General features: G+C 41.4%; 1 long non-coding RNA gene across 1 annotated transcript; it reads left to right on the top strand.

The window, feature by feature from the left end:
* Window positions 1–23: 23 nt before the first annotated feature.
* On the top strand, window positions 24–23,465 carry LOC136100540 (uncharacterized). Its single transcript, XR_010651199.2, has 3 exons — window positions 24–293; window positions 4,333–4,410; window positions 23,127–23,465. It is a non-coding gene; the product is annotated as an uncharacterized lncRNA (long non-coding RNA).

Below are 23,465 nucleotides of genomic sequence, written 5' to 3'. Positions count from 1 at the left end.
GCGGAGGGCGTCGCGCGGGGCCGCGTCTCTTTGTCTGGTGGGAGCGCGCAGAGAGGCGAGGGGTGTGATTTGTTGCTCCTGCTCGTGCCCGACGCTCCTGTGCGCAGGGACGTCGGCGGGTCCGTGGCTGCTGACGTGTGCTCCGCAGAGCTCCGCTGCGGCCGGGCGGCGGGAGAGCTCAGTGCCGTACCCACCGGGACCGGAGCCGCTCCCGGCCTGCTTGGAGTGCTGAGCGGGAGGCTTCTGCGGACTTGCCTGGCAGGAGCGCAGGGCCGGAGGGGAATAAGCGGGAGGTGACTGCGCTCTCTCACTTGGGGTGATGTGCTGGGAGGGCATGAAGGAAGGAGCGTTCGGGTCAGGCTTTTGATACGGGTTCTGGTGATACATTTTGCGTTACAGGGTTTTTGCATAAAATGCAGAACTAACAAGTGAAGCCAAGGACCTGATACCCTTCCCAAACTTAAAAAAAGTGGATGGTACTGGCAACTTTATTCTTCTACCTCTTTTTTTACTGGTCCCCAGGGTTCCTAGCTTGGAGAAGAGGAGACTGAGGGGTGACCTTGTTAACGTTTATAAATACATAAAGGGTGAGTGTCACGAGGATGAAGCCAGGCTCTTCTCAGTGGCAACCAATGATAGGACAAGGGGCAATGGGTACAAACTGGAACACAGGAGGTTCCACTTAAACATGAGAAGAAACTTCTCAGTGAGGGTGCCAGAGCACTGGAACAGGATGCCCAGGGAGGTTGTGGAGTCTCCTCCTCTGGAGACATTCAAAACCCGCCGGATGCCTTCCTGTGTAACCTCATCTAGGTGTTCCTGCTCCGGCAGGGGGATTGGACTAGATGGTCTTTCGAGGTCCCTTCCAATCCTGTGATTCTGTGATTCCAGCTGGTTAACCTTCTATAGCTATGCCTCGATGTTTCAACATTCCTTCCTCTCTAATTAGATGTTTCTGAAACCTTAGCCACATGCACACCCTTTCCCTTTTTGGAAATAGTGTACAATGCTTTATCCATGTATAAAATTACAACTCATCGGGGCTGGAAAATCCCTTACCCACAAAGCTTTCTGCAGTTTTTCACCCTAGAAAGTCTAAGGATGCTGTTCCTCAGTGAACCTAGGAGTGGTCTACTCCAGTCCTGGCACAGCTTTAGTCTCTAGAAGTTGTACATTTGCCCCTCAGTCAGAAAGTGGCTTAGTCTCCAGCTGAATCAGCCTCTCGTACTGCTATGGAAGTGCTAGTGAAAGAAGTGGGAGCAATTGTCTCGCCTGCAGTGGGCATGGCAGGAGCACTACAGCCCAGATGGCAGTTGAACAGATGTGAAGCCACATGCTAAGTTCTCCTAATGTTTATGGAGGTTCTCATTGTTTATAGTCTGTCTGCCTACTTATTGAGAGGTTTAGTATATCAATCAACTGAATTGAGGAAATCCAGAAAAACAAGGAATGGTGAAGAAAAGCTCAAAAATTTCTTTGGTGTTTTGACAACAGCTTGTTAAGGATACTACAAAAAGCGATAGTCCCCAAGATGGGCTCTCAATACAAGGGTCTGACTATTGGGAGCTCATAAGGGAAGTCTAGAAAACTGAGTTGTAAAGTGCTAGAATATCTGGCAATTTTATTCCTAAAATTACTGAGATTAATACCACCAGAAAAACTAAACAGTTGACAAATTTTAAACATGTTTTCTTCTGCAGCTCACGGCAGGAGATTACATTTGTTTTCACTGTGGTCTTCTTCCACATCCCATTTTACCTATCTGAAATTCTCCTCTTCCCTGCAAGCAGGGTGACCAAATGGCAGACTTTAAGCTACAGCTGGCCCGCTGCCTTTCTTGCATGAGGAAAAAAGATCTATGTGCTGTGTTTTTCTCTGAGTGCCAGCTGCCTGCACTTGTTTAAGCTGCTCTTTCTGTAGGAGAGTGCAAAGCTCTGAGCATCAGGGAATAGTTGCTGGTATAGAATGGGGGCAGAGGCAGTTTATGCTGTTGTTACCAGTCCATGTGACCTAACCAAAAGGCCCAAAACCTGATATTTGTGACAGACCACTGGAAACATTAACTCACACTTTCTTAGTGATATCAGGGTTAAAGATCAGCCAAGTAATTGTAGCCGTTAATCATGACTCGATTAGCAAGAAAGAAGGCAGCCAGCTCCTTACCATTCCTTTCCTAAGTGTTAAATAATTATGTCTCTTTTCCAGCACACTGTGGAGGGCTTTTACATATATTATTCTCTTCAAGAATGGAATTTCTTTTCATGATGAGAAATAGAGTCATAATTTAAACCCGAAGAATATTACAGAAAGCATAAATGAGTACTATTTTAGTTTGCGATTGGTAATAAGAAGGTTATAAATAATGAGGTGACAAAGGGCCTGTCCAGGGCTGAAGGGCACTGGTCTGTGTTGCTTTTCAGGAGAAAATTGGGTGTACTTACTGCAGGAAACCTTGCAGTGTTACCCCATGCTAGCTTTTGTAATTCAGCAGAAGAAACTCTTCATCTCTGTGTTAGATTGTAGGGTACAGATTTATTAGCAGTGCCTGAATGCACATTGTATGCAAACTTTTTATCCCGAAGAAATGTACCTGGTATTTCTCAGCATCACTTAAGTCTGCTAGCATTGGACATACTTGTGGGTCTAGTGAAGTACATTTTTATTGTAGGTTGGCAACAATTACAATGAGAAGGCTGAAAAAAGTTAACCAAGACAAAATAAAAACATACAGTGCAATTACAGATTATGTTTAAAAGTAAGATTCCTTCTTAACTGCCTTTCTTTCCTCTCCTTCAGGCTTGTGCAGTCTGTTCCCCAGGTGTCTAGATGAGAGTGTGAGCTCTAGAGCAACATCTGATCCTCAAACTCTGCTCGCCAGAGAGATCATAAGGCTGGTCTGAACCATAAACCTGGTTGCCACAAAGTGTTAGTTTACAGATGAATTGCTTCCAAATTTATCTCACCATACATCTGCGAATTCACGCACAGTATAAGCACAGGCAGAAGGGGTGCTGGTTATGAGATACCAGGGGTGTACTGGATTGCCTCTTTTGAGGCTCGCACAAAAATATGGCAGCATGAAAGGCTGGTGGTGTGCTACCTCCAGGGCAACTCCAGGCAACTCTCTTCGATTTCTCTTTTATTGTTTTAAATGATTTCTTTCTCTTCTTGTCCTTTCTCTTAATTTTTGTCTCCCCCCACTTCCGTTCTGTTCCTATTTTAAGTCTGGCTTCCTGGATTTTTTCCAATAACTTTGCAGCTTTGGTGACTCACATCTCTTGGTTTGGTTTGGGGTTGCTACCAGTGCATCCTTTGGGATGCTGCATTCCCCTTCCCAGCAGGAAGTCTATCATATGCAGCTTTAATTTCTTCCTTCTCAGAACAGATAGCACTCAGTGTAAAATCCTGAGCTGAATTCACCATGTTTCACATTATGCATCATAAAATGCGTGAGTTGGGAAACAATTTCATTTAGCTTATGATTTTGGTCCTGTTTTTAATGTTTCACAGAGACCAGAATTCTTTATTTAAACTTCTCACATCTCTCTCTTTGAATTTGTAGTCACTGTAGTGTCACAGAAAGATGAGCACTTTTTTTTTTTTTTTTTTTTTTTTTTTTTAACGCTAAATGACACCATGAAAACATTAGAACACCTGTACAGGGTCAGACCAGAGGTCCACCGTCCCACAGTATCCTGCCTCCAACTAGCTAAAAGTAGAAGTCTAGGGAGGGGAGTAGAGATAGAACAAGCACGTAGAGATCCTTCCCTGAATATTTGCCCAGTCTCTGGGAATATAAAACTCAGGGACCTCCTAGAGGGTCATGTTGTGTGTGTGAATGTAACAATCCTTCATTAATTTGCTACCCATACTTCGATATCCAGTCTTCCGCAGAGCCTTTATAAAATTTTAGCCTTCACAGTAGCAACGGCAAGGAGTACCACAGCTTAAGTAGCATTACAGGACAGTGCATCTCCTGTAGTTTGGTTTGTACCTGCTGTCCCTTAGCTCATTGCACAATTTTAGAAGAAACAGTGGACAATACAGCCTTCTGCAGTCATCCACTCATAAGGCTCCCATGCCCCCAGTCTCTTCTTCAGGCTCAAGAAAACTCATTTACTTAATCATTCCTCATATGGCAATCAGTTCCTACCTTTGACCTCGCTCTCATTGCCCTTCTTCGAACTTTTTCTTGCTCCTTTCTGAGGTGGCAGTCCCAGAGAATACACTGTATTCAAGAAGCAAGTACAACATGGGTTTATACAGAGGTGTGGTAAGCTCCATTTTCTTCTTTGTTCCCTAGCACTTCCTAAACTTTGGTTTCCTTTTTAGATCATTGCTGTGCATGGAGCTAATGTTTCCACAGAACCGTCTGTCACAACTGCAGGATCTCATGTCTGAGCAGTAAAGGTCAGAGCCCATCATTTTACGTTTGAAGTTGTGTTGGCACTTCTCAATGAGCAGTGCTTTATATTGATCTATGTTGAATTTCATGTGTTGCTGTTGCACTCAGTTTTTTACACTCCTGCAGCTATTTGTGCATCAGCAATGAATGTTTACTAATTCTTTTAAGCCTCTGTTCTGTTAAAATTCTTTTAAGTCTGTACAACCTTTTTCAGATCAATTCAGCAAGTTCACTAAATAAGATCATTAAGTTTAAGATAAATTAGATATTTTTTTTCTGTTTATGAATGTAACTCTGTGTGCCATTTCCAGGAGTACATAATTGTAACTATTTTATTGTTTAACAGAAGCATTCGTTATCCTGAAATACAGCAGCATTTCAGTATGCCCCAAAATACTTGAGAGTGCTTGAGAACATCATCTTTCTCTCAGTGTTCACATCTCTTACATGTTATTTTGCATAAAGAGCATATTAGTGAAAGATAATACACTTCACTTAATTGCTCTATAGTTGCTGCTTATCTGACTGGCTTTTTCTCACCCTTAAGAGATGAAATGAACACGCTCGGATAAGATTAAAGCATTGAAGTGGAAGTGCTGTGGAAAGATGGGAGAAGAGCAACCTACTACTTAATATTCTTCTCATATTTGTAGGACCCAGCTGTTAATTAATATCACTTTCAGTCAGTTCATTCACTAATAAGGCATAGAGGAAAAAAAGGCTTTTCTGCCATGTTTATACAGCCTTGACAAACTGAGTGTCAAACTCACTTTTGAGTAGGAAATGTATCGTCACGTTCCTAAACAAGAGGCTGCTTCTGGTTCTTAGAAAAGACAAGGCTGCTGAGCTATTTGATTTTTTTAGCCAAAACTGTTCCTACTATTGCCATCTGTCAGAGTCTTGCTTACAGTTAAAATATCTTATAATCACACCCTATACAGAATCCGGAAAAACAACACGCACTCAATTTGCTCTTTCTAAAGCCAAGTATCATGTGAACTATTACAACAAAATAGAAATTGTAAAACTGCATTCCAGCATCTGGAATTGAATCTGGATATGGTAAGTACAGATCTATGGGTAAGAAAGAGGCACTTCTTTTCAAGTGGACATTTCTTGGAAACTTCTTTAACTGCTTTCATTTGGTAAAATAAGAAAATAAAATATGCATACATATTATTTTACTCATAGTATGCATAAAATGCTAGAATTCTACCTCTAAAAGAAACAATATTTGAGGTTAAGAAGTCTGTTCTTCTGTTGTATGTTGCTATTTACTCTTTTACTGTAAGGAAGAAATTGTATCTATCTAAATACAATTAAATTATATGGACAGTTGATGTTCAGAGCAATACAGCTAATGGTTGGTCCCACAAAAGAACAAGAAAATTGTGATTCTCTGCCCTGTGATATATAAGATTAATCTGTCTGTTTTTTGAAGATGGGGGCCTGTATTTCTAAAGAACAGAAAGAGGAGGGTAGCATAGTTAATCCTATAACTGTAGATAATATTCCTTAAAAAACACAAATCAGCCATTACAATTCTGTAAATAATATGTAAACTTGAAGAAAAGGTAAACTAATGTAGTGCTAACTTCATAGGAGGGAACTCACAGCGCTGAGTGTACACAAGTACGTGTCCCCTGTTGCGATGTTCCTGACGGGAGCTGGTAGCTGGGTTCCTGATGCTGGTGAGGTTGCTTACTTCTGTTATGATGGAAATACTGGAACAGGGTGCCTCCTGCTGAAAGCACTTCTACACTCAAACCTGACTTGTCTGGTCGTGCTCTCATAGATATTCCCTGAAACTCAAGCTCTCCAGACAACGGGGGGAAAGACCTGGGCATTTCAGAAGTTGCATGTTCTCTCTTGCCTGATCAATAGTGGACAGTTGTGTAAGACAAGGACATCATGTTTTCTGGTTCTCAGTTTAACATACACTGTGTAGGAGAAGTGTGGGACAAGGCTGCCACTCCTTGTCAGCACTGGGAACATGCTCTGCATGGCTGCAGAATATGCAGCTAAAAGGCGGATGAGATTTATTTCTGTGGTTCACGTGACAAGAAGCAATTTTTCTCCCAGAGGTAATGAGCACGTGGTATTTCTAAACACAAGGCCCATGTAGAGCACAGAAGCTGTGGTACGAAGGTTGAGCTGGGGGCCTGTTATAGACATGAATCCCCTGGTGTTCCTTAATTTCTGATTGCTGCCAGAGTCTCAGGATGTACTTCTACCAGCATTCTTTGGGATCCCTGAGCCAGGCCCTTTTGGGAGCCAAAAATGGATGACCAGGAGATGTACATGCTGATATTCTCTATCCCTTTTCAACAAACCATGCTGGGGAAGTTTTCAGAGAGGCTGGTGATCAGATCTGAGAGCAGGCCACTGGGGCAAAGCAGTGGAACCCTCAACCTCATGTGGAGCAGCTCCTAGGTAGGAGCCTGTGGTATTGTGCAGGATATAAAAATCTGGCCACCACCTGGTCTTCGTAGATGCAAGGAACCCCTCGCCCATGGGCAGCCTCGTGTTGCATAGGGAAGGTCAGAAGATGCCAGACAGGTGGAGAAGCTGGTGAATGGCCCTGGTAGCTGGGTGCCCAGTGGAAACCATTAACACTTGCTGTAGTGCAGCTGAGTTATTGTGCAGCAGTGACTAGTTCTGGTTGCCCTGTACCAGAGTTGTGTCCAAGATGAAAAGGGTTTGTTGTATACCAGCATGTTGAGTATTGCCATCCTCCTTGGAGGTGTCATATCTCTGCCAGATAATGAAACTCCTTCTCTGTCAAGGACCCTTTACCACAATGGCAGGAGCACCTACCTGCTTTTTCATATTAGTCTCCTCCTAGACCATCTATAGGAGATACAATCCCAGTTTTTTTGTAGGTGTTTTAAGTGTTTCAGTCTTGATATGACCCCTTCCAGATGTGGGCACCCCACTTTGCCCATCTGGCAATTCCTGACATTGCACCCATATGGGAAAGAGTCCACCAAAAGCTTTTCATTGACATATTGGCTACATAGCCAGGTGATTCAAACGTTACTGATCTGTGGACTTGGCATGATATGGTCTTTCTGCTGAATTCAGCAAGAGCTGTGGAGCAATAAAGCAATGGAAAAGAGAACTTCAGAAACCACCACAGTGTGCTGTGAGTTCTATCACCTGAATTAAAAAAATCTCTTGATAATGGTGCTTTAATTTATAAGAATGAAAAAGAATCTTTATAAGCTCTATTGAAGAAGGGAGCTCATTAGTACTGCTTTATTCTATTGTAAGTATCAGATAATCTACTTTAAATGATGCTAATTCATTGTGCCAACAAGGCATTTAAAACAACTGTTTTGTCACATTTCTTTCATTTTTCTTCCTTTATTTTTCTTTCTCTTCTTTACTTGGGTTACTGAAGCATGCACTTACTCTTGTGTATGAAGCAAGGAGTGGATCTTGCTTCAGGAAATGTTGATCGATATGTTTTATTTCTCTTGAAGATCTTGCAGTTTATTGGCATGTTTAAGTAGTTTCCATGGACTGCAGTGGGAGTCTGTGACACAGATGAATTGGAGGGTTTTTCTCTTACATGCAAGTAAGGGATAAAACAAGATAGCTCTAACATAATGATTCCGTATTATAACCAGGAGTGTCCAAGTATTAGAAAACATTTTCCAGCCCACCAGACTGTTTGTAGGCAGAAGCAGACTAAGAAATTACGTCTCCTTCCAGTAATCCTGTGGGTCCTGCTCAATATGTCCCACTCCTCCTGTCTCCACACTTCCAGTTACCACAGGCAACACTAGGGTCTGCAATAATTTGTTCTTATTTTATACCCACGTTTCTGCAGGGGAGGCAAGACTCACCTCTCAGACACTGGGCTCTCCTGCCTGTGTTCCTCCACACCCTGCGTGGGACAGAGCTGCGGGCCCGTGCTCAGTGAGAGATGTCAGAAGGTTGCAGCAGAAGAACTGGTGAAGCAGAATGTAGGATGCTGCATGACAAAACAAGGGGCTGAAACCTTGTTTGAACTCATGCGCAATCTGTTTTGCAACGCTGATCAGGCACCTACACCTGACCCACAGCCAGTCTGGGAGACCGATGCTTGATACAGGAGGGAGTAAATTTTCCCCAGTTTGTGATTTCTAATGGGATGGCCAGTAAATTCATTCTGCTGTAAACACAAGAGGGCACTCCCACCTCGCTTCTAAATTACTTACAGCACTTGCAAAAGGAAGTTCTGAATGGAACGACACAGAATTGCAGCTATTCCTTTGTACCTGCTTTGATAACATAACAATCACTATGCATTCGTAGGCATTTATAGACCATAAATTTATAGGCCATATTTAAGAAATGTGGTCTTGGTTTAATACTTTCTCCAAAATAGTATGCATGAAGAAAATATTTACTTTAATCCTAGATCTCAATGAAGTAAAACCCAAATTTGTATGTCCTTGTAACCAGAATTGCACTAAAAGCTTGGGGAGTACAGACTACTTCTGGGGATTTCAGGTGCATTATCTCATGGAAACAGAGACTATGTCTTTTGTCTATGATAGAAATTCACTAGGAAGAAGTAGAGAAAGAGGGAATGAGATTTAAAGTTGTTATGCTTGCCAATACTCATGTTTTGAAGTAGAATGTCAGTGTTCCGTTTGCGTAAGTTTCTCTTACCCACTTGTTCTTGTTCCCCTGGTGTGTTATGCTATCAATGCTTTGCACACTCAAGTCACTGCACAAGAATAAATGTATTTTAAGCTTATCCAAGGCCCTCTCAGCTGTTGGGATCAAAGTCTCACTTGATCACTCAGAAAGGTTTTCACAGCTTTTTACAGTGTCCAGCACAGTGAAAATGAAAATCTAGCCTTGTAAAAATAATTTTCTGTATATCTTAAAATACAGATAAAACCCACAGGTGGTTGCTTTTTAAAAGGAAATATAAACATACAACCCCCAAAGTCCACAGTGCTAATTATCTCAGTTTAAATGCTTACATTTCCTTCACTCAGAGTTATTTGGTGTAGTCTAAAGCTTTTCTACAGGGAAACACATTTTAACTGCACTTTTAGCCTCTTTGCATTCTTTCTGCAAGGTGTTTTTCCATCCTGTTTTGGTGTAAATGTGATGCACTTTTGATTTGCACTTAGTCCCCTTCTAGTGAAGGCTGTTCTAGCCTCTATTTCCTGTACGAGAAAGAAAATGTGAGGCAGTGGAATAAGAAGTGAGTTGGCAGGAGGGAGGCCTGGCAGTCTCCAAAGGGAGATGGCAGAGTCTCCATCCAGATGCACTTGGTGAGCTTCCCCCACACTTCTGCCCACTTCTGCTTACCCCCAGGCTTCATTTGATCATTATGAGCTTCGCTAATTTCTTAAACAACTCTCGCTTTGACCCAAAGAGATCTAATGTATCTCTTTCACAACATTTTTGATTTGAGATGCTGAAAGCAAGGAAAAGATGGAGGATCAGCATCGTCTAGTGCAGCAAATTACTTGACAAGACTCTGGGGGAAACTTTGCAGAAGTAGAAGTGTAAAGTACTAAAACAAGTACTATCATGAGTGCTGGCTGTAAAGGCATATGGCTATGTGGTGTGGCCTCTTAATCTGTATTTTGCCTTCATGACACCACTTTTTTATTTTATGGCATGGTAGATCTATAAACCCATACCTGACTACTTCATAAAGCAGATAATTAAGTACAGTTTGGAAAGATTAAGAGCAGATAAAGTGTTTGTAAAGTAAATTATTAGAAAAATATCGAGTCTAACTGAATTTTCTGTTACTGGTTGCCTCTCCAAGGAAACCTGGTTTCAAAAATGCACATTTTGCCTGAAACAAATGGAGTAGTGACAGATTCCTTTGAGTCAAGGTGCTTGTTTCATTTCCAAGCATGATCTTCTCCTCAGAAATAACAGATGATAAATATGGATGTTTCCAAAATGATGATCATAAAAGTCAACTTGTAGCTCTGTTAATGAACCATGTTGAAGAGCCAGGCTTCTCTATAGAAGGCCACCTCTGCCAGCATCAGGAAATTGTTCCCACAGTAAGGGTCAATAGTGATTATTAAAACACAGGACCTCAATTTGAAATGTTAGTGACCCTGCTCTAGGACTTCCCCCCACCCATAACTGTCCACTCTTATGTTTGGCAAAGTTTAGACAGGAGGAGGAACTCATGGAAAATAGCGTAATTTGAAAATATATTGTATGCCGGTTGTGAATCTGTCTATGATAAATCCTTCTAATTAGTTATTTCAATTATTTGTTATCTCTAGTCATGTATTATCTATTTCTATTTATTTTTACTGCTAGAAGAGCGTTTTAATGTCCACATATCCCCTCTTCCATGGCAGATGAACCCAGTTCCCAGTCGCGTGTGCTGTCTGCCAGAGAGATGCCAGGTGCTCTGTCCAGCTTGGAGGTATTTTGGTCCAGAGTGACCGACTGATGACTGCAGTACAGATTGAAAAGGCTGGCTAGGGCTTGCATTTTCTTCAGGGAAGGATAACTGCAGTCTTCTTCCTTTGAATGGAAAGTCCAGGAAAATTTGCAGGAACTTAATAGGAGCTCATTAGCCCCTGGTCAGGTTTAGTCAAATTTGATCAGTAAGTTAATGGGTGCCTAGGAAGGATCAACCATACAGAGCAATCACATAAGCCCTGTTGTTTTGGGAAAGCAAATCAAGTTTTAATGGATTTTCTTCACTTTGGGTCCATTGAATAAGGACAACTAAGAAAGAATTTTAATAACTTTTAATCTCTCATTTTTATAGTAGATTTTTAATCTCCTGTTACTCCAAGGGTCTCAAATGGAAATGAAATCCATCTCACATTCTCCCTGCAACTCTGAAGCAGTGGGCATCCTGAAACTGCTGTTTCAGGTCCATTGTATGGACTAGCACAGCCAGCGGATCTATGTAAAGGCTAGATAAAACGTGCACCCACTGTGGATGCAACCGTTGCCACATCAGCTTCTACTTTCATGGCACCTTTAAGGTGCAACAAGAACAAAATAAAACAAGTGAAACAGCATTACAACAAAAAATGCTGTGTGGAAGCTTTTTTACTCTGTCTTTGGGTTGTATCTGGAAAACTTTGCCTTTCCTGCAGGCAGCTTCTGGTAAGCAGGACAGAGTCCTGCAGCACTGGGAGGCACCGAGGCTGTTGCTGTCTGGAGACAGTCAGTTTTATCAGCTTAGACTCAGTAACTTCCGTTTGTCAGCTGTTCTCTATGGTTCAGCTTTCCTTTTGGATGTGTTTAAACAGTACAGGTGTATGGGGATATAGCGGAAGATTCCGCGAGGAGGTTAGTTAAATGTAAATACGCTTAAGTGACTTGCACCTGTCTGTAGAAAAAGCACATACATCACACTAATTGTTTTACTGACCTTGTGTGCTTGCTGAGTAGAACCTCTGTGTTAGATAACATAGGCCTGTGAGAAACTCTAGGCACCTTATTACTATGTCTGAGATTCCTGCTTTGTTGTGAGAAAGAGCGGGAGGCTGCATCTGCCTGAAACCTTGAAATACAGGCGAGCTCAGCAGGCCCAGTGATCTTCCAGCAGGGCTGAACTGACCAGTGCCTGTGTCCCCGCTGGTGTCACCTCTGCCTGGGAGCTCAGGTGTGGCTTTGGAGATCCCCCAGTAGAGAGGTAACTAAAATAAACTTGCTCTTTGCAAATGCATTCATAGCCTCTGGCTCTTCTTGTGGCGTGCCTTCATATGTGTACACATTAGGAAACTATAGCCAATGAGAAGTCTTGTGAAATGCTGAACACAAAAAACATTTGTTTAAATCATATTTGCAAGTAAAACAACAAAAATGTTCTGCTTATAACATTGGTAGATGGTAGCTTAAGAAGGTCCTGAAACTAGATCCTGGAAGGGATGGTCCCGAATCTCATCCACAGTCAAGAATATGAGACAAATTTAATTCCAGACTTTTCCATGGCTGCCCGCCTGGAGAAACCTGCCGCTTACTGAGAGAGCAGCTTCTCTCAAATAGCATGGAAACCATCCAGTGGGCAGAGAAGGCTGAGGATGGATTGTTTTGAAACAACATTCAAATAATAAAGATTATTAATACGCTTGACTGTCTATACAGAAATGAAAAGAGCAATTCAGGGAGGAAAATGTGCAAGAAGAATTAAATGGGAAATCGTGAAGCGATGGGTACAGACAAAATCTGCAACAATAATTCTCATTAGTGGAATGAAAACTTGATTAATGTGATTTGTGTAGTATAAAAGTGGCACAGAAATAGAATATATAATAGTGGTCCTGTTTACAAGTATGCTAACTTCAGCATCTGCTGACATCAGAAGTCCTTCAACTGACTTTAGTAGACCTATAATCAGAACTTGTATCATTGAGAAATATTGGAATGGAGGCAACAGAATAATTTTGGTGAGCATAATTAATCTGAAAAATAAGAAGCAGTACTCTAGCCATATGCTAGAAATGATCAGCAGCAAAGGAAAAGTGTCTTAAAAGTTCCTGAAATGACAAATAAAGCATCCCCAAAATGCTGCTGAACAGAAATGTCTCTTGAAAAGTAGGACTATTCAGTGGGATGGTCTTTAAGCATCTTGGCCATTTATTCTATCCAGATCCTCATTTTTATACTGACATTGGGATTCAGAGCTCTCATTACATTGATTAGCATAATATAGTGTCCACTTTATGCTATATTATATACAGTGTACTATGTCATATGTTTATATACTGGAAAACATACAGCTTTTTATATGTATGTGTGTGTATGTGTATCTAGATCTCTGTATATACAATATATACTCACTCCGTGTAAGTTTATGCTATATGACATATTTTCAGCTCATTTTGGGTTATTGCTTTTAAATGCTTTTTAATGCTTTTAAAATCTGTCTTCAACAAGAAAACTAAAAGATTTGGACATAAAGTGGTAAAAAAAGGATTTTATAATGTAGGTGTTAAAAATTTGTAAAAGTTTTTTAAGTGTTGAAGTAGTTGTACATCATTCACAGGTATCTGCCTTAATAAGAATATGTATAATGTCATAATTCAAATGAAGAAAATATGCATCAAAGAGATGATTTTCATAGGAGAAAAGCACCTACAGTTGTCAGTGGAACATACTGGCAGAACAGAGACTGGTCAAATGAAACAAAAACAGTTCAAATATAACGTTCAGTCCCATGGAGAGTAATTTGCAGTACTGTTTTCTGATGAAAACAGAATGTGCTGGATGACTGGTCAGGTTTCTTACGCAAAGTCATCTTAGTACATTTCCATGGGACCCTGCAGAGGCTGCCCTGATTAAGAGCTTTGTTCTAGGAATAAAAGAAAGTCTGAAAACCAAATTTGATAGTGGGTAGAAAAAGATAGGTATATTGATTTGGGGTCAATAAAGGTTTGTAAGTTTTTGCATAGTTTTTAATATTCACAGTGTTGCCAAAGAAAAGGGCTTCAATGAATAACAAGTGGTGGAGTGTTGTAGGCACTCAAAGAAACCTGGAGTATTTTTATACTGACATTGGGATTCAGAGCTCTCATTACATTGATTAGCATAATATAGTGTCCACTTTATGCTATATTATATACAGTGTACTATGTCATATGTTTATATACTGGAAAACATATAGCTTTTTATATGTATGTGTGTGTATGTGTATCTAGATCTCTGTATATACAATATATACTCACTCTGTGTAAGTTTATGCTATATGACATATTTTCAGCTCATTTTGGGTTATTGCTTCACAAAGAGCTTCTGTTGTTAGCTGGCATTCACTGTGAACTGGCAGCTCCTCCCTGTCTTTCCTTGCTGCCCCACTCTGTACCAGGGCTATGGGGAAGGCAGTGAGGGATGGAACCATCACCCGAGATCTCCCTGTGGACAATGTTAAGGTTTGTTGATGGACATTATAGACAATTTCAGCTCCCTAAGCACCCAGAGCAGTACAAATGATATGGAGCAGAACATAAATGTCTTTATAGCCCATTGTAACATTTGCTTTACCTGTTCAGAAGATAAGGTCAAGGTGCATAATTCTGGTGTCAGCCTGATGTGATTCAGGGGCACTTTGAGTTTTAGCAGTTACTCCAGAATAAGCAATATAAAAGGGGCCCAGGTCACTGATTTTTGTTGTTGTTATATTTCGTAGTTTAAATATTTTGCTGCTCTTACTGGGGCATTCAACATTCAAAGTGTATATAATAAGCTTTCTGTCATTTTCTGTTATTATCAGAAATAGCAGAGGTTAAAATTTCAGATGTGAATAATTATGGCTACAATCTTTACTCAGTTGTTACTCAGCCAAAACTCCTATTAAATTCAATAGATACATAACACAGATATTATAATTTTTAATGCCAGAGGGATTTTGGTACAGTCTCCCCTTATGTTTCAAATACCAGGCATTTTAACTGCAGTACTTGTCAAGCTCACTGAACAATTAACATACATTAAGATGCAGTACAGTTTATAGCTGTTTTTATAGATATCATTATTGAAATCTTAAAATGTAGTTGGAAAGGTTAGGCATTTCTGCTTGACAGAAAAATAAAATATTTGCAAAAAAAGTATTCTCCTATCAACTCAATTAATTCAGTTAAGTATTTAATGTGGCCTGCAAGTTTCCCATGGCAGGTCTCCTAAACTGCCTCCATTGACTTATCCACAGTAAGTCCTTTTTCAGGCCAAAGTTACCAGACAGCTGGTGGTACCTGCCAGGTCTTCTCCAGCAGCCAACAGTCTGCTACACATGCAGAGAAACCGGACAGTCCCCAGCAGGTGCCTTGATGTCCCTGGCGGCAGAAGGTATTTGCAAAGGGGAAATCTCCTCTAAAGGCAAGAGGATGCTCTGGTTGAGGCAGCCAGACGTCAGTCCTTGTTCATGCAGCATAGCTCACCGTGGACTCACTGTTAGCTGTATAAATATATTGATGTCATTCTTTAGTGGCTCTTAATCCGAAGTGAAAGCATGTGGATGGGGTAGGGAGGTAAGCCTTTCTCCTTGAAGCCTTATTCTCTTCCTCTCTGACTCTGTTTGTCATTCAATAGTATTATTATATGGTCTTCCATGTCCTCGTTCCCATCCAAGGAGTTTCCTACTTCAAAAAGTCACCAGTCCAAGCCTTTGCCGTGTGGTCTGAAAATGGGCAAGAACATTTATCCATCTTCTTATGTAGAAATCTTGCCACAGAAGACAATTTTGGATTTCACAAAAAGACACTGTTTTCCACACTATCCTCCTAATACCTGGGTGAAGAGATAAATTCAGTCTGGTTGCTCAGTCATCAGTGACACCAACATACCAATGTTAGCCCTGGTTGCTGAAGCAGCAGCACTTCAGAAACAAAAATATGAAGGTGCTTGTGTTTCCAAGTCAGATGTTGCTGTAATGACTATAAAACCATGCCTTGTCTCAGAATCTGTCTGTGAAGCTACAGATTAAGAGTGAGGCTACAGCTTAAACTTAAGGATGTACAATTTTGAGGCCACTATACCATTATTCTATAGAGTTATCAAGTTGTTTACTGTGGAATTTAAACATTAATATTGGCTTCTAATATGAATGGGCGTGATCTATGTATCTCCAACATCCTCATACAATGCTAGGAGGTAAGCAGACTGAGAAACCCAACAGAGAGACACTGCAGTTTGGCTATTATATTAGGCTATCGAGCTGATAATAGCACCTCAGAGTAATTAATTAGCATGCCTAGACATGACACAGTTATTAAACTGAGTGGATAATTCCTTCTTTGGCAAAACAACAGTAACCAGGGCACCACGAGAAGGAAGAAGTTGAGTCATCTGAGCACAGAAACAGTCACGTACATTTTACCAGTTTTGCTGAACATTTTTCATGACTTCTCCTATACCTGAATCAAAACAGAAAACCTGTGGTTTAAAACCTCAAATGTCAAATAAATAGGTTGTAGAATGTTGTTCAACGCCCCACTCCATCTCCTCTTTACTTCCTTAGATCTGTGCAAGGCACTGAGCATTCCCATATGGAGGTCAAATGCTCAGAGGTGCTGGGTTTGTGCTCAGTGAATGTGTAGGCAATGAGGATGAACCCACTGTGCGTCCTGCAGGAACTGATTCCCTTCCTGGGCACTGACTAGGAGACCAGAAAACTGTCCTTCGTATCTGGTTGTAAATTCAAACATCGTTCGAGGAATTCAAATAGTGATTTTTGAAGGGTAGAATTGCAAGTAAAAATTCCAGCTGTACATGAGCTAAAGGATTTTTAACAGTTCTCACATCTGCCACAAGTTCAGTTGTCATTAATTCCAGTGAAGCTGTGTTAATTAATACTGGGTGAGAATCTGATCCTCTTCTTTTATTCTGCCTCTCAGGAACAGAATCTGTGTGGAGGCACACTGACTTGTCCTAAAAGCCTCTGCATGGCTACAGGCTGGTGAAGATCCCATTGTGATCATTCTCTAAATGGTGGGACTAGCTGGTCAAGACATCAGCACGCACTGGGCAAGTGAGTTACTCCCAAAAAAGAAGTTAAATGCTGGTGACTTGGTCTGCTTAGTGAGAGAAGAAAGGAAAAACAGGATTTGAGATACACAGATCTAGGAATGAGAACCTAGTCCTTGCAGGACAGGATTGCCATTTTTGGGTAGCAGGCCATGAGCTCTGTACTGAATCTGCAAGGCAGCAGGGCTGTGGTTTGTCAGTCTTACTCTGTAAGAGCTTTTCTTGGTGTGCCAGTAGCTTTGTTTTACTTGGTCTAGCTGTGACAGCAATTTCTCTAATTGACCAGGTCTCTGTGATTCATTTGTTCTGCTTTTGTTTATCTTTGCAGGGTACAACCATAGTTCTGGATAATAATAAAAGGCAGCTATTCTATAAGCAGATTGAGATATTAATGGCTCTAACACAGTGATGTAGTGCAGAGAAATACAGCCCTGGTATGATAGCAACAATCTTGAAAAGTGGACAAATGGCATGCAGCATGAAGGAATGCAGGTGTGGGATGATACAAGAGAGGGCACTGGCCTGGCGCTAGAGACCCCACAGCTATGAATAATTCTCTGATGGTCAGATAAAGAAGTACAGACCTGAACAAAATTGGTTTTATGTATAACAAAGAAAATAAAGAAATAGTATATTCTTGCTGTGAAAGGTATGTCTGAGGTCCAGGGAGCTTCTTGTCCTACTCTGGGCATCATCAGTGCAGAGCTGCCCTAGAAACAAGAGGAAAACTGCACAACTCACCTCCATGGACCTCCAGTTGGACATGGGGAGTAGAGCTCTGTGAAGGGGCAACCCAGTTTTACCTGGCACTGCCAGGTGGTACCACCTTAGGGGACAAATCTCAGGGTCTCAAGGTCGTTTCACACTTCACTGTGAAGATATGCAAAGATAAGGACAGTAGCATCCACATAGCACAGTAGTATATTATTTATGTTCCTGCCACCAACAGAACACAGTGGGTGGTGTAAGTTGAAGTTGAGAAGAATGCACTTAATATTTCACACTTATTCTGTGTAAGCTAAGTGTATGCACAGCTTTACAAGCTATGATGTGTTAGTTTCTTATGTGATTCTACAGATTGTTTACAAAATGCTCTGCAAACATCTTCTGTTATCAGTCCTTCAACATCTGTTTCAGAGAAGTTTCTGTAAGTGAATATTTCCTGTTATTGCTCTTTCTGATTTCCCTTGGTGAAGGGGAAAGGTGATGAAATGTGGTTTATCTCTGACATCAAAAGAGATTTACTCTTCTGATCTAAAGATGCCCAGCACTCGTGAGCTACAGCAGCTGGCTGGCATGTTAGTCTGAGTGATTTACAGCAGACCCTCTGTACTGCAGTAAAAAATGTGTGTTGTCCCTTTCAAGACGCGGTTTCTAATGTTGTTGATGGGCAGACTGTGCTGATTCTTCCCTGGATCTGACCATCATCCAAAAAAAGGAATGATATATACCACAAATCTCAGGTCTTGATTTCTCATGTGCTTGCGTTTCATACTGCTTTGAGGGTGTCCCCTCACTGTAGCAGTATAATCCTTAAATGGATGTCAGGAAAAGGCTGTCATGTAGTTAATTTAGGTAGGTTGTTGTCTTTTCACAGATATATTATTCTCATGCCCACTTATTGCAGCAGTCTGTATTTGTTTAAAGCAACCAGCCAAACTTCACTCTGATGCGTGGCTCAGAGCAAGGCAACACCTATGGTATTGTAATTCAGAGTTCCTCCTGGTGGGGAGACCTGGGGGATGAGAAGCAGCTGTGGATGGGGAGATTCCATGGCTTGGGAATCAAAATCCCTGCCCGTAGTTCCTGTATGAGAGCAATGCATCTCTTCAGTGCTTAGAGCTGTCGTTTTTCTCTGTCTACATTAGTCCTGCAGTTTTGCGATGGACTAAAGGCAGTCTGATGGCAGGATGTTATTCTCCCTGCTGTTTCAGGGTGTGTTCCCACCACCTCTCTTCTGTCAGCTTTAGCACTGGTTGGGGCACACCTCAACGAAGTCTTCCCTGTGGTAGGATCTCTCGTCAGATCAACAAGCAAACCCAGTTCGGCTCCCAAGGTGATGACTGCTGAACCTGGTGTGGTAGAAGTGCATGGGTGACACAGGGACACCCATTCAGTGGCACTGCCTTCTTTGACCACCTAGCCGTGGTCATGGGGTGACCAGCAGGCAAATGTGCCTCATATCAGTATTTTCAAGATTGATGGAAAATGCTGGGGGCTGGAAATACTGGATGAGATTCTTCATCACAAACAGTGGAATGATCAAAGCCTAATTTTCTGCCTCATTACAATTCTGCCTGTTCTTCCTCATTACAATAACTCCAGATCTCCCATGTTCCCTCCCAAAATTTCACTGTTTTCTCACTTTGTGAAGGTAACGGTCCTCTTTTCATTGCTCAGCTGAGAGAATTGAAAGGATGCCGAATATCAACAGATTAAATGATCTGTGAGAACCTGGTGAGAGCATGGAGAATGGCAATGAGTTGCTGTGCTACAACTACTTCCACTCTATCACATTGAAAGAACCAGCAGTGTTCCACACAGTATTTTTTTAAAGATTTTGAAGGGTGCTCATATTACAGATAGGTAAGCACCAATGAATGTGTTCCTAAAAGGAGAGGATTTGATAAAATACCTCAAGTAAAACTCAACTCCATCTTTGCAATATGATGTTCTTATTCAAAGTAACCTGTATGGAAACTTGAGATAACTTTACAGCAAAGTCATGGGTAAGCCTAAATGGATCAAATTCCTACTGTGCATTTTTTACAGTATTTCACTTTGATTTTATATTATGGTTCTGTTTTAATGCTTTGTGAAATGTATTTCTGGACTAATTTTTCTCATCCCCATAACAATACACTGTTCCTATCTGTAATGTATGCAGACAGCAGAGAGATACTATACACAATGATAGAAATGCACCCATCAAATTATTATGCAGTTCCCATGCATCATGAGAATGATAATAATGTGTTTTCTGCACCAGATTTATGAGATTATGTTATTTGTTATGTTTCTCTTTCTATATTGTTCATGTTCTCTCAAGCATTTGTAAATACTTGGGTACACTTATGAAGGATGTCAGCTGCTGTTTGTTACCATGGGTCTCAGGACTGAAGCAATTAGAAAAATAAGTCTATTTCAGAATACTCTGTAGGCTCTACAGTTATATTTAGAGTTATTGTATTAAGTTTCAAAATTACATATTTATCTCCTTCCATAGGTGGACTAAAGGGGGCAATTTAGAACAGGTCTTTGTTCCCAAATATAGTCGCAGCATAACTTAGCTGCAGCTAATCCCAGGCCACAGAGGTCAGGAGAAAATTCTGGAGCAAGGATATCTTGTCCTCAGTGAAAGGTGATCAAGTTGGGAAATATTTTAGCAAACATACATAAATCCATAGGCCATGATGAGATGCACTCAGGAGTACTGAGGGAGCTGGCTGATCTGTGCACACAGTAATGAATATTGTAATTAACTTCATAACTTTCATTTTTAACGTCCAACACAGAGGATACTTTTAAAATTTATATCGGTCTCACTCCAGCTGGTTTGCCTTGCCTGTACAAAGGACATCCAACCCATTAATGATATTTTTCCTGGAACACCAGGGCTTTCGGTCCATTATGTTGAGGAATATTGACAGAGTTATCCCCTTACCAGAATATGAAAACTTGTAGCAATTTGGGATCTAATTAATAATGCGACATATTTCCCTGTCCTGGGGACAGCAGCATCCACCAGAGAGGCAGGACCAGTGCCTGGGGAAGGTATCAAGGTTAGTCAGGTAATGTCTTATGTTGCCATTTCATATCAGAGACCTTAGGTTCTCCAGGTTCATCATGTTTCTCAGTCTGGTCATTTGCAATTTGCGGGTGTTTTTTTGTGTGTGTGTGTGTGTTATTTTTTTGTTTGTGTTTGGTTGGGGTTTTTTGTTGTTGTTGTGTGGTGGGTTTTTTTGTTTGTTTTGTTTTGTTTTTAGAATATTACACTAAAGGATTAACAGCTTTTCTAATCTCACATAAGAAAATTATTAGTACATTGTTTTAGCTCATGTGACAATATACCTCTTTGTGGTTTCCCAGAAAAGAAGCTAGATTCATCTCTGATATAATTTCATAACAAAAAGCTTTCATAGGGATGAATTCTCCCCCAGATGCCTGGCCATTTAAATTCTCTTCTTTGTTTCTTCTACCTCCATTCACTTAAATTCTTGCTCTTATGTGTTGCATTTTCACTCAACTAGTGTTACAGAAAGCTAAAATGCTAAATCTGCTACTTAATTCTCTTTTAATTAAAGCAGATGGCCCTTGTCAGAACAGATAACACACATTTTCAGGATATATAATGCTGTTTGTTTCTTTTTGGCATTGGTAGGTAGGCTCAGTAAGGGTAAAAAGGTCTATGTAAGGAACGTAGCCATTATTTCAAATTTAAAGATAAATTTTCATAAAACAAAAACCTTCAAGAAATCTGATAAAATTCCTGCTGCAGGAGCAAAGGGCTGCAACAGCTAATGAGTTTTTTTTCCTAGGGCATTCTTTTTGCAAAAGCTGCCTACCAATTAAGCATGGCAAGAAGACACATTAAAGCTTTAAAGTGCTGTCTCAGACTTGAATGGATGTGAAACAACAGAAACAGTCGTCTCTGATCAGTATCAATCCATTTCTAATCCTGCTCCCCTTAAGGCTGATCACAAGTGAAGAGTGCAGCTCCCTGTCTGAGAAACAGACCTCCACCTTTGATCAATGAAGATTTGCCTCCTCGTCTTGAAACTACAACATCATTTTGTTTTGCAATACTTGATTTTTATGACCTTGAAGCAGAATGGAACAAAGTGTGATTGGACAATGAGATTTGCTCCCTGATTTGTTGAAAGAACAGCATGGCACTACTGTGGTGCTATTGCTGCTCTTTCGAAAAGTTGTTAAAATTGGCTTTCATCTCTTCATTCAGTTCAATCTGTGTTGTCTCCTCTAGGGGGCAATTTTACACAAGCTATACACTCATGAGCAGTATAAGCTGGCAAGAAGGGATGCTCTACTCTTGATAACGGAGGTTAAAGAATTTATTTCCATTTAAAAGGCCTGAACAAGCTAAAATTGGTTTGTGTGGCTGCCTGTCCATAAATGTTTTATAAGGGAATGCTCTGATTGTTAAAGTGCAGAACGATCTCTGTGCTCTCGAGAGCAGATCGGCCTTTTCCAGTCCTGAAGAAGGTCACATGAAGCTTTCTGAATTTCCTTCTTTTCCAGAATAGAGTCCCTTGGCTTGGCTTGTTTTTCCCCTTTTTACCTAGAAGATAAAATAAATGTGTGACCATGAACAAATCACTAATGTTTGCACTATTGCTACTTAACTACCCACGTGAGGGTCTCAATGGCAAGCCTGAGCTCATGGCAAGGCCACTGGGTGGGCACTCAGGATGCTCAGGGACATTTCTCCTTGCCCAGGCTGCAACCTACCTGGAGACACCAAGGTCAGTGCAGAAGGAGGGCAGGAACTGCTCCAGGTGCCGGAGCAGAGATTCCCCTGCAGCCCATGGTGCAGACCATAGTGAGATTGGCTGTCCCCCTGCAGCACATGGAGGTCCATGGTGGAGCAGATACCCACTGCAGCTCATGGAGGATCCCACACCAGAGCAAGTGGATGCTGAAGCAGACTGTGACTCTGTGGGAAGCTCACATTGGAGCAGGGTCCTGGCAGGACCTCTGGCTCCATGGCGAGAGGAGCCCAGGCTGGAGCAGGTTTGCTGGCAGGGCTTGTGACCCCATAGGGGAGTGAGGCTGGAGCAATTTGTACCTGAAGGACTGCACCCCATGGAAGGGACCCATGCTGGAGCAGTTCATGAAGAACTGCAGCCCATGGGATGGACTCACATTGGAGGACTGTCTACTGTGGGTGAGACCCCATGCTGAAGCAGGGAAGAGTGTGAGCAGTCCTGCCCTGAGGATGAAGGAGTGGCACCAACTATGTGTAATGAACTGACCACAACCCCCATTCCCTGTCCCCCTGTGCTGCTCAGGAGCATGAGGTACAGAAATGGGGAGTGAAGTTGAGTCCAGGAAGAAGAGAGAGGTGGGGGAAGGTGTTTTAAGGTGTGTTTTTTATGTCTCATTATCTTCATCTGATTTGATTGGCAATAAATTAATTTCCCCAAGTCAAGTCTGTTTTGGCTGTGATGGTAATGGCTGAGTGATCTCCTTATCTCAACCCACAAGCCTTTCATTATATTTTCTCTCCCCTGTCCAGGTGAGGAGGGGAGTGATAGAGCGGCTTTGGTGAGCACCTGCTGTCCAGCCAGGGTCAACGCGCCACACCTTGAGAAGACATGTCATCTCCGTGCCTCCATTTCCACGAGCAAAAAGAGGACAACAAACAGCTACATCTGATTAAAATGATGTTTCATAGGCCTCACTAGGCTCCCTGGAAGAGGAATTCTGTAGGGACTGTTATCATGGGCCCTACAACAGAAGATGCTAGTCATCTTAATGGAAGAAAATACATAAATATCAGACAAGTTAATGACCTGGCTCTCAGAAACAACTTGTAAAAGAAGCATTAATAAAACATGTAATGTCACTGTGTTAA

This window comes from Patagioenas fasciata, chromosome 3 (assembly GCF_037038585.1).
Source record: "Patagioenas fasciata isolate bPatFas1 chromosome 3, bPatFas1.hap1, whole genome shotgun sequence".
In the NCBI taxonomy this organism is placed as follows: Eukaryota; Metazoa; Chordata; class Aves; order Columbiformes; family Columbidae; genus Patagioenas; species Patagioenas fasciata.
This window is presented reverse-complemented; position numbering and strand designations above follow the sequence as displayed.